Consider the following 18,002-nt stretch of genomic DNA (forward strand, 5'->3'; position numbering starts at 1 on the left):
AAAGTCTGATGCCTCATCTATACGCAAAACACGCAGAATTGGCCTCATCATGACAAAAGGAGGAGAAGGCACCAAAAAACAGAGTAACATGGCATATACATGCCAAACAAACAGACCCGTCCGGCGTAGGCTATGGAAACGAGTGAGGTGGCAGGGTAATCGGGTCAGGAACCCCCCGATCTGCGGCAGATATTGAAGAGTATGCAGAATGTCTTTGCATCAATAAATAGCAAACTTGATGATATCACAACGAACATTAGCTCCCTCAAGGCCAAAATGGAACAGGGAAGTGCAAGATGACCAAAGCTGAGGCAAGAATCGGAGTAGCGGAAGATGACATTCAAGCCCTCAAAACTCACATGGCCAAAACGAACAAAGATCTGAAGGTGGCACTGCAGAAATGTGATGATTTAAAATCTAGATGCAGAAGTAACAACATCCGCATTATTGGGATGCCTGAAAAGACAGGGCAAGGCCCGATGGAGGAGTTGATCGAGTGCCTACTTTGGAAGATTTTGGATGACCCAGCCTTTTCCAATACCTTTGTGATTGAAAGAACGCACTGAACGCCTGCAACAAGACTCAAAACGGGCGCTCTTCCCCAACCGGTCATCGCCCGTTCGATGAACTACCTGGACCGCAATATGATCTTAGACTTGGCTAGAGAGAAAGGGTCATTGCAATATGAATCAAGCAGGATCCACATTTACCTCTACTTCTCAACTGCAATCCAGTTGGAGAGATGATCATTTGCGGGCATGAAAAGAATGCTGAGGGAAAGAGTAGTGAAGTGTTAATGCTATTCCCGGCGCAGCTGCAGTTGCAGCATAATGGCAAAGTGTTTTTCTTTACTATACTTGAAGTAGCGCTGAACTTATCGAGGCCAACATTCCTAACGCTGATGGTGCAGGTGCACCCAGAAGAGGGTCCTGAGGAAATGGAACGTGAAACTGTCTAAGATTCTCGTTTGAACTATCCTCGAGAAGCGGGAAGAAAACCCAGGAGCGGGTCTATGTGTGCATTTTTGAAAATGACCCTTGAGGCTGCAGACACTTCCATTCTGAAGCCTAATGGGCAGGCACAGTAAATATTGGCTCATGGAACCTTAGAGTGAAATGAGTGGTCCAAAGAGTCAGGAGATGTGGTAGTAATGGTGGCAACACTCCCATTGCTAGGATTCTGGTTATTATTACGGGGTTTGGTGGGGAGGGATGGGGAGGGTCAACATCACCCTAATTGGGGGATTGGGGTGAGAGTGGGGGGGCATGGGGACAAGTTGGGTTGAAAGTTCTGAAAAGTTTACTTTGCGCACACACAGCATGCTATACTACTATTGCTAATGCTTCAGATTAAACATTGCACAAAGGTTGCACCAACATACTGCAAATGTACTACACTTATGGCAATTGCTATTCATTCTTTAAACTACAATGTTAGAGGCCAGGGCAACCCATCCAATTTGCGCAAGATTATGGCATATGTGAATAGGCATAGAATAAACATTCTCCTTCTTCAGGAAACTCCTGCTAAAGGGGGTATGAATGACAATTTTGCTAAAGATTGGGAAAGTTATAGATTCTATACAAATTATTCCATTCAATTCAGGGGAGTGACTATTATAATTCATAAATCTTTGAAATGTATCCTCTGGATCCTGTTGTGGCAGGAATGCACACATCTACTGCTCTCCTGAACACCTGTGAAAACCTGCTCACTAATCACGACTCTAGCTTTCCCTCTGTCCTCATCCTCCTCGATCTTTCTTCTGCTTTCGACATGGTCAATCACGCCACCCTGATCAATCGTCTCTGTGACATCCTGGGCATCATGGATCAGGCCCTGGTCTGGTTGACCTCCTTCCTCCAGGACTGACCCTCCCATGTCCAACTTGGGTCCTTTCTCTCCACCAACTCCTTCTATACATGTTCCTCAGGGCTCTAACCTCTCACCCTGGCTTTTCATCGTCTACTTGGCACCTCCTGCCCACCTCATTTCTACCTTCTCTTCTAACTTTCAGTATTATGTAGATGACACCCAGCTCTCCTTCAGGCACCCCTCAGCCTCCTTTCCTCTCTTGCTCATTCCCAACTGTCTATCTGTGATTCAGGTATGGTGTGCCTCCAATAATCTCTGCCTTAATGCCAGTAAGGCAGAGATCCTTCTCATTGGGAACCCTGCTCATGCTTTCCCTCTTTCAATCTGGGTGCCCTCTTTGGGTCCTCTCCCTGCGCCTCCCTGCAAGGCAAAGAACCTTGGCGTCATCTTCGACTTCACCCTCTCCATCTCTCCCCACATCTCAGACCTCCCTAAGAAGTCCCACTACCAGCTGCACCTCCTCAGAGGTATTCTTCCTTTTCTCACTTTCCCCCAGAATCTCACTGTCTCCAGAGCCCTAGTTCTCTCTAGGCTGGGCTACTGCAACAGCCTCTTTCTACCTGCCTCTACTCTTCGCCCTCCGCAACTAATCCAGAACAAGACTGCAAGACTTGTCCTTGGCCTTAAGCCCAGGGATCGTATCTCTCCAGCCCTGAAATCTCTCCACTGGGTCATGGTGGCTGCAAGGATGAGGTTCAAGACCCTCAGCATTGTCCACACAACTTTCTGCGGCCAGGGACCACACTACATCCAACTCTCTCTTCCTAAACACTTTCCTTCTCGTTCAATTTGTTTTTATTTTCCACAACAGCAAATAGCAACAAAAAATGGCATTAATCTTTAAATCACGCACCTAGGAAAAAGAAAGAAAACATCAAAGCCAGAGACAGAAAATCACAAATGTTATAATCATGCAGCAGATACAAGAATATCACAAAAACATTGTATACAACTATAAGTAATTATACATAACAGTAATATACAAAGCTAGGGATACATCATTTCCGAACGAAAGTCCAAACTCAACCATAAACATCAAGAAAATAGCGCTAAATGTCCCAAAATTTGTCAATTTCATCCTTGTTCTTGTACATGGCTTTTTCATACGTTGAGACAGTAAGAAGCTTCTCCACCCAATCATCAATATTAAAGGAAAGACTTGATTTCCAAGACCTCAATTTTATTTTTTAGCAACCATGCATGCACGCAAGAACCAAACTTTCCTGCCAAAGTCAATTTCATCCAGCAAAGAAATATCACCTAAAATGAATAAAGAGGCATTCATGGGAATTGCAATGTTTAAGACTAAACTCAATCGTTCACAGACCTTTTCCCAGAACTGCATTGTTTTGGGGCAAGACCAAATCAAATGACCAAGAGAACCTCTGGAGCATTTACATTTCCAACAGAGATCGGTGTCCAACAGCTGCCTCCTGAACAATCTCTCCGGATTCCAATAGGCCCTAAATAGCAATTTCGTTTGAGAAGCTCTGAGGCCTCAATACAAACTCACCAGACAAGTGTTTTCACAGCTTTTCCGCCAACATCTCAAGCCAACATCTTCTCCTAATTCCTCTGCCCAAATCGTTGGCAGCCTTGGATCTCCTTTTCGATTAGCTTTTATGAATCCGTACATGGTGGAAGCAGGGTGTGCTGCACTCGAGCGTATGTCTATAGCTGCCCAGGCGGTACTTTGAATATTCAATTGTGGCACCTCAACACAAGCTGAAATTATAATCTTTAATTTCCTATATTCAGCAAATGAACAGTCTGTCATGTCATACATCTGTGCAAGTTGAGTGTATGGCATCCAATTGCCACCTTCAAACAAATCTTTAAAATATTTTATACCGGCCACAAACCATTCTGTCCAAAAGAGGGTCTTACAATGGTATTTCAATGCTGGGTTATTCCAAATGGAGGCATCTGGGTGCAAGTAGGGATCAGTACCCATACGGCTCGAGAGTTCACACCAGCAGTCTTGCAAAAACGAAGTGAGTGCACTGGTTATTCTGGATTTGCATCTTTTAGAAGTTAGCAGGGCTTTAGCGTCTAGTTGGGAAACCGCACCACACTCCGAAGACAACAGATCGGACTGTTCAGACTGATCATTGATAGAGTCAACAACCTTGCACATGTGGCGAGCGGAGAATGATAAATGGTTATCTAGGAAATTAGGCAGGTTCATTCCCCCCAATTTTAATGGGAGTTGAAACACTTTCCTTCTCAAGCCCTTTGATCATCCACCTCCAAATCTCTGAGGGTCAGATGCTTCTCCAGGCAGAGAGTGGATGGTAGATCTCTCTCCTTGGCTGGTGCCTCTCTCTGGAACAGCCTCCCTGCCTTTCTCAAACTTGAGCAGGACCACCTCAGGTTCCAGAAGCAACACAAGATCTTCCTTTTCGCTTATACTTTCTCTTTCTCTCTCTCTCTCTCTCTCTCTCTCTCTCTCTCTCTCTCTCTCTCCCTCTCTCCTGCTGATGTCCTTGTCTGCTGTGCTAACTGGTTGTCTGGCCGCCCTCTGAATATTATGGCACCAGGCTCCTACATGACCAGTAGCCCCTGCACTGCCTCTGGGCTTACCTCTACCTCACACTTAGGGATTGTATCTGCAACCCTACAGTCCCCTGCCTTCTGTGCACTTACCCAGAGTTGGCACCCCAGTTGCACTTACTTAGGGCTTGCCCTAATGCACTTCTCCCCTCCCTCCCCCTGGCACTTCTCCTCTACCTTCCCCTTACACTTGCATGATTTGAATGACACAAGGCCTAGTAAGATCGTTTGTTTTGTCCTCCCATTGTCTCCCCTGCCTTGTCTTGTCGTGCATAGAAACACTTGTGTACAGGCGCGTTATAAATCACTTATCATATCATATCATATAGCCCACTATATAGATCCAGTAGGGAGATATGTGATAATACGCTCCTCGCTACAAGGGGTGGAAATAGTGCTAGTAAATACCTATGGTCCTTATTTAGACGATCCATAATTTTATGCAGGGATATTGGCAACCGGTTTTGTGGGGGGTTACAAACCTCATATCAGAGAGATGGATAGGACAGGCTCTGCATTGCGACCATTGCCACAAGCAGAACTTGCAGCGCCTTGAATTATGTGACACTTGGATAATGACCCACCCACAGGCTAGTGAATTGTATTACTCTACAGTGCATGATATATATAGAATAGATTTGGTTCTAATATCACAATATCTGATGCGGAAAGTGTGTGGGGTTGAGATCCATCCACATACCTACTCTGACCATGCACCCATTCAGTTACAATTGAGTTTGGGAGAGAGCTTGAGTGGGAGAACAGCTTGGAGATTCAAGGCTGCAGCACTATAAGACTTAGTGTTCCGGGCAAGTATAGGGGAGCACATTAGTACGTATTTCACACTTGATGGTGGCCTGCTATTAATTGATGTGATATGGCAAGCCTTAATAGTGTATATCAGAGGGATGGCCATATCGAGGAAATGGGAGTACTTAAACAATACAGAGAGCCATCAAGAACTGTGAATGCAGGCTGAAGGGACTAGAGACGGAGTATGCAAAGGGCCGCGTCCAACCCTACTAGCGGATATAAAAGGGTTGATGGACCAGTTTCGAGAGCATGTGAACAGAGAGATTAAATATTTTCTGAAGCCTGGAGCGCCCAGGAAATATGGAGAGGTGACGAGACCAGGGAGGGGAATGGAGGGGGGTGGGCCGAGCATGTAGTGGGCATTCAGGATAATCAGGGGATGATGAGATTTACAGATTGGGACATAAATAGCACGTTTAAAGTATTTTATGGCGGATATATTTACCCTGTTAGATGGGATACCCAGATCACAAATCTCAGAAGCCGCGAGAGACTGCATTAATACCCCGTTCACAGTAGAGGAAATCTTGAAGCTACTAACAGAACTCCCAAGAAACAAAACACTGGGACCTGATGTCTTAGGTATGGAATTTTATAAAGAAATTGCCACTGCCCTTGCTCCACACTTGCTTGCTTAAAGTATGGGGAGACTCATTTTGGTGTTCGCAACAGTGAGGGAAGCAACGATAATGGTGCTGCTTAAACTTGGGAAGGCTAGTGAAGGTTTCTATGGACCATTATCACTTATTTATGAGGGCACCAAAATATATGCTAAAATTATAGCGAATAGATTACTACCCCTGATCTTGTCTTGGTTAGTTAGATGCCTCATGTGGTCCATCAGGACCAAGCAGGATTTGTACCTGGTGGATCCACAACATCAAATATACGCTGCCTCTTCAACATACTGTCCAGAATCTCACCTGAGATGCCTGCTGTCGCTGCCTCACTTGATGCGCAGAAGGCTTTCGATATGGTGTCCTGGGACTTCTTATTTACAATGCTAGCTAGATGTGGGTTGGGGAACAACTGGTTAATGATATAAAGGTTCTATATGCACACCTGGTCGCCAGGGTGCTAGTGAATGGCACGCTGTCAGAACCCTTTAAATTGGCAAGGGGAACCCGCCAGGGTTGCACGAGTTCCCCTATATTGTTTGCGATAGCGATAGAACCCATGGCAGATCTAATCAGGGAGCTACATAAGGGAAGGGGAATTTGAATTTCTGACCCACCAGAAATAATATCACTATATGCATATGATGTGTTTTATATATTAGGGATCCACAGGTTATCCTGGACCCGATCATGGAGGACATTGTGCACTTTGGAGAATTTTCCAGCTTTAAAGTAAACTAAACCAAGTCTAAGAGGTTCTCCTTGACTAACGCCACAGTGGAACCTCAAGGGTTGTTATCTCTAGGAATAAGGACTTGCTGTATAAGTGTAATTATGTGGCGCAGGAACACCAGTTATCAGGTAAATTAGACAAATGGACACATATACCATTATCATTAGCAGGTGGGCTGGCAAAGATTAAGATGACAATTTTGCCAAATTTGCTGTATATCTTCGCAAATGTACCCATGTGGAACGGTAGGGGATTTTTTGATAAGAATCACAGTCTGATGTCCAGGGGTCAAGTCCTACAAATTAAAGTGGAGGGACCCATTAACATACACAATGGGATGTGATATCACCAGAAATTTGCATATCAAGGTGAAATATGAACATTTCATTAAATTGTTTTTGCATAACCACCCAAATTGCAAAGGACAAAGGGCATTTGCCTTTCATGAAATCAACAAACAGACACAACCAAGAGAGGATATTTTCTTCTAACAGTGTTTTTTGAAAACATTAAAAGTTTTAAACTCCAAGAACCAATACAAATGTTTTCCCTGGAATTTACAGTACCGAAATGGAACATTTCACCTTTAGTTTGTTATTTTTCATCAGATTATATAGTTCATGGCGAAGTGTCCGGCCTGCAAACCTGACTGGGGTTCGATCTGAGAGGTTGGCTTTTATTCATAAATTCAAAGAGGGCATTTAATGTTTCTTATTTTAGCTGGGGGGACTGAGTCCGCCCTCTGAATAAAGTGGGTGGACTCCGTCCCTCTGCGTGTACCCTCGAGTTGAGCCCTGCTGATGTCCCAGGTTCTCTGGCACTCAGGTGCAGATATGAAAAAATGGGTGGAAATTGCATGACCAGATGACAACGGGGGCTTGGCCTGGCTGATTTTTGAATAGTATTGGGTGACTACACAAGCACAGTTAGCATCCTATTGTTTTGGGCTGGGCGACGCTCTACCTCATGTTAAACTTGAACACGCAGCTGCGGACAAGGCTGACTTGAAAACAAAATTGATGGCAGGATAACAAAGATAACTGCTGCATTGTCCCGGTGCAATTGACACTCATAGCATGGCATCACATGTTCAAGATGAGAAAGGAGGTAACCCTGTACTATACATTTTCTCTGTTGCAGAAATTTGCCGACCTCCCACCCATTTAGGATGTGGAGATTAGACAACATTGGGAGAGAATGGGATACTCCATGTTTGGAGATCTGTTCTCAGAAGGCCAATTCCTGATGATGCAGATATGGAAGGGGGACGCAAGGGATCATCTATAGAAATATTACAATTTTATAGACTACAGCCCGCATTTGCAGAAAAATGGGAGTGCTACCAATAAAATCTCCTGATAATGCTTGTGTAGTGTATATATCAAACGCATATGTGGCTCTCGTAGAATTGTGGCTACTCTTCACAAAATGATGTTGGATAGACCCCCATAAGTAACTCCCAAGGTGTAGGGAGATGGGCAGTGAACTTGGGCATGGAAAGTACAGATGAAAAATAGCATGAGATGTGTTGCCTCACTATGATGGTATCAATGAGTACTAGAATTAATCTGATACAGTTCAAGATACTCAACAGATTACATTTTACGCCAGCAAAACTAAGGAAAATATACCCAGAACATACAGGAACATGCCTGTAAAAGAAGATTTGTATGTAAATTGGCTACAGCACACTATAAATGTGCAAAGTTGAAAACAGGAAAACTGTAATAACAAAAGTTCTGTTACCTCTAGTTGGGAACATCAACTAAGACATTCTGCACTGAAGATAACAAGCCGGGCAATGATGATATCTGTAGTAGACTGCAAAGATGTTGTTTGTGCTAAGGATTCAAAGTCCTTTATAAACACTTTGAAAAGTGTCTCTGTGTTTCAATTTGTCATGTGGAAAGAGTGCCCTTAAATTTAATTGGTCATTTTTATTTATGGGCTTGATATATTTTCAGGGCAGAGCCACATTTGGGTAGGTGTAAAGATTAAGGAAGGTGAAAGATTGATGACGTCAAATTTCATAAATGAACGTGCCTACCCACTCATCCCCACTGCGAGTGTATGGCCCTAGTGTAAGCTGTCTTTGATAAGGGGGGGAGTGGTTAAGCAGGAAGCAAGCCAATAGGCCATGGATCTTTTTTAAAGGACATGCAGATATGTTGATTGTAGGGACGGGGTCTTTAAAGGGGAGTATGGAGACACCGGCTCTGGAGTGGCCATGGGACCAATAGTCCACATGTGAGAGACCCCTTTGAGTTGTACATGCTATTCAGCAACTTGTGCTTTCCCATCCACTGCCTCCCACCATTCTGAGTGCATGGCCCAAGTGAGAAATGGCTTTGATAAGGGAGAGCGGTGCACCTGGAACTAGTTATCAGAATAGGTCTGGCACCTTGTCAAAGGATACATAGATATGTGGATTGCAGGGATGGGGTCTTCAAAGGGGAGTATGGAGACACCTGGTCTGGCGTGGCCATTTGGCCAATGGTCCCCATGCAAAAGACCCCTTTGAGTGCATGATATTCGCCACCTTGTGGATTCCAATCCACCCAACCCCATTATGAGCACATGGCCCAAGTGAGAAACAGCTTTGATAAGGGAGAGGGGTGCACATGGACCTAGCGAGTGGAGCAGGCTGGGTACCTTGCCAAAGGACGCACAGATATATATCATGATGGCAGGGATGGGGTCTTCAAAGGGGAGAATGGAGACATCAGGTCTTAAGTGGACAAGTGCTGATAGATAGTAGAACATGTTTAGTTGTACATTCACTTATGCTCTTAAATACCTGCTGGCCAAAACTCAACCCAAACGAAAAGTCATGGAAAAGGTGATAACAGTGCATTGATAAGGGAGACGTGTTTAGATAGATTATGATCAAGTATATAGGTAACATATTCAGGGCAGTCCCAATAACCTTTGTTGATCTTGCTTGTATGGCATACCATTTCTATTGGTAGACTTGATTGTGTTGGTGACTTGGACAAAGACTTTTATTCACTTGTAACCATATTACTTCATTGCTTTTATTTCCTATGCTGTGAAAGTGTAAGGATTGTTAAGATTTAATAAAAGACATCTGCATTCCTAAATACAATCGAATGAAATTTAGAGTACTTGAAACAAAGAAGTAACATGTGGAGAAATAATAAGTATAAGAATGCAAGTGCCGAGTATTTAGTATTGTGACTTTGGGTTTGCGCCTTGTTGTATGTTTTTTTTTAAAACAATTTTTATTGATTTTATTACAACTAAAACAATATACAACAGACTTACATTACATATTGTTATATTTCAAAATTTGCATTTCTATTTCCGTGTCTGCTGCTGCCCCTCTCTCTCCCCCCCATCCGAGCCTCCTCCGCTTCTTGATTTGCATCTGTTTCTTCTAAAGGGGTTTCTTTTCCTATGTCCTCATCTGAGTACTGGTCGCTCGGCCCAGTCCTGGGTAGGCCCGTACAGTGTGGCCACTAAGTGCTTCCAGGCCATCAGGGATTCTGCTTCTTCCTCCCCTCCTCCACCCCGTTTCCTGCCATACTGCTGTTTCAGCTTCAGTCCATTTTTGGAAGTCTCTCCACCAGACTTCTATCCAAGGTTTGTTGCATGCCTTCAATCCCATGGCATTTCTAAGCTTGGCAAGTATATACACCAAGTATTTTAATTTGCTCACGTGTTTTAGTTGGCGTGGCTAGGGAATCCACCTACCAAACATGCCCACGCTGATCCAACATTTATCCCTGCTCAGTTGCCATCTTTCGGAGATGATAGCTCCCGTTTTTACTCTGGCTATTGGTGCACTATACAGTAGTTTAACCCATTTGAGGTAACCTGGTCCTATCCCATAGTGATATTTACATCACAAAAGAAGGTATACTGATATGTGTCTGAGACCCGACGAGTACCTATGGCAAAGGATATGTCAATTATCCCAAAATCCTCTTACAAACCTTAAAACATCTTTTTATTAAACACATAGATAATGATACTCATAAAATGATCACATTATATAAAACTCCATGAAAAAAACATATAAAAACAGATTTTATACAAAAACAAAACACAAGAATATACACATGTTGTGGGTTAAATCTTTTGAATACTCGATCAACCCCATGTGAACCTTCACATTGGAGTTGTAATTATTTTCTATCGCATTGATAATATGATTATTGCCTAGACCCAACTTGCACAAGTTTCTGTCCCTAAACACACATATAGATGTAGGACATTCATCAGGGGTATTTTGTTACTTGTGTTCTATGCTGATGATAGATTCTATTTTCCTATCACTTTTTTTCTTTGCCAGGTAAGTTCGATGACTTGCGGACCCTGTGGGTTAAAGACAACCTATTAGGGTTTTCTTTGTATTCATTGGCACATATCTACTATCATTCAAGTCATATAAATAGACTCTGATATTGACACCCCCGATCCACCTAGGGGGATAAGTATGCTTATTTTTTACATACCTTCCAAAACTGTGGTGACAAAGTTCCACAGACGGCGAAATTACCACTAAATGGTAATTAAAGGAGAACAAGATTTCCTTTTTCTTTGGGAATATCTCTCCCAATGTCTTCTATTCTGTAAAAATTGGGTAGATGTAAAGGATACTGTTTTAGAATGTGAGACTATATATTGGATCCAGGTAATTCTTTTATCACCACCAACACGGTCTTCTTACCTGCGTTGGATAGAGGTAAAAAATTAATTTTCCTTCAATGTTCCCACTGTGCCTTTAGGGCGGGAAAAGAATTGGTTCAGGAGTAGACCAGAAGGTGGCTGGAAGAGGGAGACAAGAAAAACCAAAAAGAACTACAATAAGTGTGTGGTTCAAAAAACCACTCTATATCACAAATTCTACTCATGAAAGATGTTGTCAAATGTAATAAAAATTCCTTCACTTACTATTAGGCTGTTTATTTAGTATGTATTCTGTAGCTGATCTTCTACGATTTCTGCAGAGCTTTTATTGACAAAGCACATATCTGTCCCGGAGTGGATCTGAAAACATCAAAGATGTATTCCATTTTAATATTGGGGCTATATCGCTCACTAGTCTCACTCAGGCACAGAGTCTTATTTCTGTAGCTTACCTCAATTTCAGCCACCTCTAGGAATCCTAGATTTCCTTGCTCGCCAACAGCGACTGTGGGAAGACCACTCTCTTTTATATATGGCTGTATGAGCGTGCGCGATGACGTCATCGCGTTGTAGGCGCGACAACGTCATCACGTCGCGACGCGTGCCGTCATGACCTTATCGCTCGCGTGGGAGCCGTAAGGAAAAATATAGCCACAGAAAGGCCATGTAAATAAGAAAAACCCATATGGTGTTATATCGAATAAGGGTCATAGATGAAAAGTATAACTAAAGTAATGTGGTATCTTGAAGATGTCACCAACCACCACTGCCACTATGTTCCTATTTGGTGGACACATACATAACTAAAGTAATGTGGTATCTTGAAGATGTCACTAACCACCATTGCCACTATGTTCCTATTTGGTGGACAACTACAGGTACACAGCTATCACATGTCTCTCTATTAGGGAAGCGTCTTTGTCATGTAACAATTAGGATGCTGCCTTATTTAGCCCCAATGGACGCACAAGTATTATTCACAGCCAGTGTCATCCTTTTCTCTTGTATTGTCTATATTATCATAAACAAGTTTATTTCTCTTACTTTTTGTATGGGGTGTCATTAACGGGTAGATTGAGCAACACAAAAACTGCATCCCATCTAGGCATTGTGCCATTCAATATTGTTGTTAAGTCCACGAATATGGCTCTGAGTCAAAAAAATAAGTTTCTGTTCAAGGCTTAGTAATTTTTTGTTTACTTGTTCTTGTGTTTTGCCTCTTATGTGCTTTAAGATGGTCCAATTGAAATCACTATATTTGTGGTTATTTTCCACAAAGTGTTTAACTAATGGAGCTTGGTCCACCTTGTTTTTGATGCAGCTTTTGTGCTCGATCATTCTCGTTTTACATTTTCTCATTGTTTGACCAATGTAGATCAGTCGGCATGGGCATCTGATAACATATATCACATTTTCTGTATTACAATTGGTATGTTCAGTAATCTTCCATTCCCTTTCAAGACCTAAATCTACTGTTGTTGTTTTTCTGGTCTGTGCACACATAGTACAATTACCACACGGATGGTGTCCTATTACTGGCGGGAGATCCCACAATCTTGTCTGTTGGGATTCCCTTACTTTAGTGCTGCCTATGTCATTTCTCATCACTAGGTTGCGTATTGTGGTGCTTTTTTTGAACGCTATGAGGGGTTTTACACTTTCTTTAGGCATCACTTTCTTCCAGTTCTTGCTTATAATGCCCTTGATCTTGTATGATAGGTTACTAAAGGTGTTCACGAATACTAGTGGAGTTTCCTTGTTGTCTCGATATCTGTGAAGTTGTTGATCTAAAAGGGCCTCTCTGTTGTTATTAAATGCCCTTTTAGCTGCATCCTTCACTAGACGTTTGAGATAACCACGTTTGGTTAATTTCTCGATTAATTTATTAGCCCCATCTTCATAGGATTCATTGGTACTGCTGTTTTTTTTAATACGTAAAAATTGCCCGAACGGTAAGTTAGCCTTGACGTGTTGGGCATGGTGACTGTTGAAATGGAGGAGAGCATTTTTGTCTGTGTCTTTGGTGTAGGGTTTAATAAACAGAAAGCCTTGATGATGATATATAGATATATCTAAAAAATTAACTAGAATATTGCTCATATTCATAGTGAATTTCAGATATCTATTTTGTTCATTCAACCAGATAAGAAATTGATTAGCTGCATCCTTACTGCCCTTCCAAATGATGAAAATGTCATCTATGTATCTTAACCAACACAGAATGTTATCTTGGTATGGGTTTGAGCTACGATAGATGACAGTCTCCTCCAACATGTTGACATAGAGGTTTGCTAAATTGGGAGCCATAGCGGCTCCCATGGCCGTGCCTTCCACTTGTATGTAAAATTGGCCCATGAACTGGAAAAAATTGTTAGTAAGTGCCATCTCGGTACACCATTTGATGAATGAGTTGGGAACAGGATGACCGTCCTCCCTTTGAAGAAGTGTTTCCTCAACTACTTCTAGAGTGGCACGTTGTGGTATGTTAGTATATAGAGCTTGTATATCCAAACATATTAATAGATTATTCTCGGGATCAAATACATTTCCCTCAATCCTGTTAATAGCATCAGTAGTGTCTTTTACGTAGCTCCTCATAATGGGTATAAATGGTCTAAGATACAAATCAACATATTTGGATAGGGGTTCTAACAGGGAATTGATACCCGAGACAATGGGTCTTCCCGGGGGATTTTCCAAACTTTTGTGAATCTTAGGCAAAGTATAAAAAACAGGTACTCTGCCATTGTTCCTCATAAGGAAATCCCCTTCTTGTTTGCTAATAAATTTCATATCTATAGCTTTAGTGACTTTATCTTTGATGATAATCGATAAATCTTCACTAGGGTCCCCATCAATTTTTCGATAGTGGTTGGTATCTGAGAGGAGTTTGAGACATTCTGTTACATAATCAGTTCTATTTAACACTACTATGGCTCCTCCCTTATCCGAAGACGGATGATAATGTTTTGGTTAGTGCCCAGGGATTTCAGAGTGAGTTGTTCATTTTTACTCAAATTTGAATGTTTTGGGACCCCTTTGGATTCCAAAATTTTGATCTCTTCCATCACTTTTATTTCAAACACAATGGACTCTGGAGAGTGCGCGGAGGTAGGAGCACAAAATGTTAAGGGGTTTCTAAGGCCACTATGGTTGTGATTATCACCAAAGGAATTCTCCATGAAAAACTCTTTGAGATGGATTTTTCTCATAAATTGTTGAAACTCAATTCTGAATTCAAAAGGATTATGATATTTTGATATCACAAAATTTAGACCCTTGTTAAGAACTGATGTTTCTTTATCTGTAAGAGGTATAGAGGAAAGGTTGACTACCAACCCCTGTGGCTCCGGGTCTGCATTCGGTTCGGAGCCCACTGTCTTTGAGCATCGCCTCTTTCTAAAAAAGGCTGTCTTTGTCCATTTTTTCCACGGTTATTCCCTCTTATGCCACGTGCTCGATTGGATCTATTGTCTTCTTCACCATTAGTACCACTCCTTCTGTTGTATTCCTCATTCTCCTCCGAGCCCCCACTTGAACTATAGGAGGTATTCCTAAAACGGACTCTACGATTTTGTTTTTGATTAGGATGTTGTCCTGGTTTAGGATCTCCAAATTTGTAGTCTTTATCAGTATATGCGAAAGCCTTCTCATGTGTGAAGGTCTGTACATCCTTTTTCATACGTTTTACTCTCTCTGTAATTGTCTCCGTCTTAAAATCTTGCATTTCTTTCAAATGTTTTTCTAAGCTACTCTTGAACGCTTCTACCTCAAATTTCTTTTTAATTTCTTCTTCTAATGACTTCAAATCAATTTCAATTTTCTTTGCAGTTTCCTGTGCCGTTTCTATTATCAAAATGAGCCAATCTCGGCCACATTTATTGGAGATATAACTCCATTTGAGTTTGAAGTCATTATTATCCAAGAATAATCTTGGTTCATTTTTCACAATCAGTCCTTGTGGTAGTGCCTGATTTTTAACATATTCTAACATAATAATGGCATGAAGTTCAGTTCTGATTAACCTTTTCCTTAACTGGGCAAGTTCATCCCATTGATCATCTTTGTTAAGAATGTCTAGATCTTTATCGAGGCCCATTATTGGTAATGATTCCATCAGTTTGCGCACGTATTCATCGTTACATGCTAAACATTTTTCCGATTGTGAGGCCATCACCCTATAGTGCCCTCGACTGTCGCGGGCGTATCCTATTGTAGTACCCAAAAAAATAGAAGAGACACAAGGTGGTATGTTTGGCTGAACGCCTCCGAGACCACAAGGGTCTCTAAATACACTCTTATCGAACGGCCTACACCGTGTAAAGGGGGATCATACGCTTCTTACCACACGGTTAAGCTATATTTACATCACAAAAGAAGGTATACTGATATGTGTCTGAGACCCGACGAGTACCTATGGCAAAGGATATGTCAATTATCCCAAAATTCTCTTATAAACCTTAAAACATCTTTTTATTAAACACATAGATAATGATACTCATAAAATGATCACATTATATAAAACTCCATGAAAAAAACATATAAAAACAGATTTTATACAAAAACAAAACACAAGAATATACACATGTTGTGGGTTAAATCTTTTGAATACTCGATCAACCCCATGTGAACCTTCACATTGGAGTTGTAATTATTTTCTATCACATTGATAATATGATTATTGCCTAGACCCAACTTGCACAAGTTTCTGTCCCTAAACACACATATAGATGTAGGACATTCATCAGGGGTATTTTGTTACTTGTGTTCTATGCTGATGATAGATTCTATTTTCCTATCACTTTTTTTCTTTGCCAGGTAAGTTCGATGACTTGCGGACCCTGTGGGTTAAAGACAACCTATTAGGGTTTTCTTTGTATTCATTGGCACATATCTACTATCATTCAAGTCATATAAATAGACTCTGATATTGACACCCCCGATCCACCTAGGGGGATAAGTGTGCTTATTTTTTACATACCTTCCAAAACTGTGGTGACAAAGTTCCACAGACGGCGAACTTACCACTAAATGGTAATTAAAGGAGAACAAGATTTCCTTTTTCTTTGGGAATATCTCTCCCAATGTCTTCTATTCTGTAAAAATTGGGTAGATGTAAAGGATACTGTTTTAGAATGTGAGACTATATATTGGATCCAGGTAATTCTTTTATCACCACCAACACGGTCTTCTTACCTGCGTTGGATAGAGGTAAAAAATTAATTTTCCTTCAATGTTCCCACTGTGCCTTTAGGGCGGGAAAAGAATTGGTTCAGGAGTAGACCAGAAGGTGGCTGGAAGAGGGAGGCAAGAAAAACCAAAAAGAACTACAATAAGTGTGTGGTTCAAAAAACCACTCTATATCACAAATTCTACTCATGAAAGATGTTGTCAAATGTAATAAAAATTCCTTCACTTACTATTAGGCTGTTTATTTAGTATGTATTCTGTAGCTGATCTTCTACGATTTCTGCAGAGCTTTTATTGACAAAGCACATATCTGTCCCGGAGTGGATCTGAAAACATCAAAGATGTATTCCATTTTAATATTGGGGCTATATCACTCACTAGTCTCACTCAGGCACAGAGTCTTATTTCTGTAGCTTATCTCAATTTCAGCCACCTCTACGAATCCTAGATTTCCTTGCTCGCCAACAGCGACTGTGGGAAGACCACTCTCTTTTATATATGGCTGTATGAGCGTGCGCGATGACGTCATCGCGTTGTAGGCGCGACGACGTCATCACGTCGCGACGCGTGCCGTCATGACCTTATCGCTCGCGTGGGAGCCGTAAGGAAAAATATAGTCACAGAAAGGCCATGTAAATAAGAAAAACCCATATGGTGTTATATCGAATAAGGGTCATAGATGAAAAGTATAACTAAAGTAATGTGGTATCTTGAAGATGTCACCAACCACCATTGCCACTATGTTCCTATTTGGTGGACACATACATAACTAAAGTAATGTGGTATCTTGAAGATGTCACTAACCACCATTGCCACTATGTTCCTATTTGGTGGACAACTACAGGTACACAGCTACCACATGTCTCTCTATTAGGGAAGCGTCTTTGTCATGTAACAATTAGGATGCTGCCTTATTTAGCCCCAATGGACGCACAAGTATTATTCACAGCCAGTGTCATCCTTTTCTCTTGTATTGTCTATATTATCATAAACAAGTTTATTTCTCTTACTTTTTGTATGGGGTGTCATTAACGGGTAGATTGAGCAACACAAAAACTGCGTCCCATCTAGGCATTGTGCCATTCAATATTGTCGTTAAGTCCACGAATATGGCTCTGAGTCAAAAAAATAAGTTTCTGTTCAAGGCTTAGTAATTTTTTGTTTACTTGTTCTTGTGTTTTGCCTCTTATGTGCTTTAAGATGGTCCAATTGAAGTCACTATATTTGTGGTTATTTTCCACAAAGTGTTTAACTAATGGAGCTTGGTCCACCTTGTTTTTGATGCAGCTTTTGTGCTCGATCATTCTCGTTTTACATTTTCTCATTGTTTGACCAATGTAGATCAGTCGGCATGGGCATCTGATAACATATATCACATTTTCTGTATTACAATTGGTATGTTCAGCAATCTTCCATTCCCTTTCAAGACCTAAATCTACTGTTGTTGTTTTTCTGGTCTGTGCACACATAGTACAATTACCACACGGATGGTGTCCTATTACTGGCGGGAGATCCCACAATCTTGTCTGTTGGGATTCCCTTACTTTAGTGCTGCCTATGTCATTTCT

Source organism: Ambystoma mexicanum, chromosome 11, assembly GCF_040938575.1.
Source record: "Ambystoma mexicanum isolate Mex_15411 chromosome 11, UKY_AmexF1_1, whole genome shotgun sequence".
NCBI lineage: Eukaryota > Metazoa > Chordata > Amphibia > Caudata > Ambystomatidae > Ambystoma > Ambystoma mexicanum.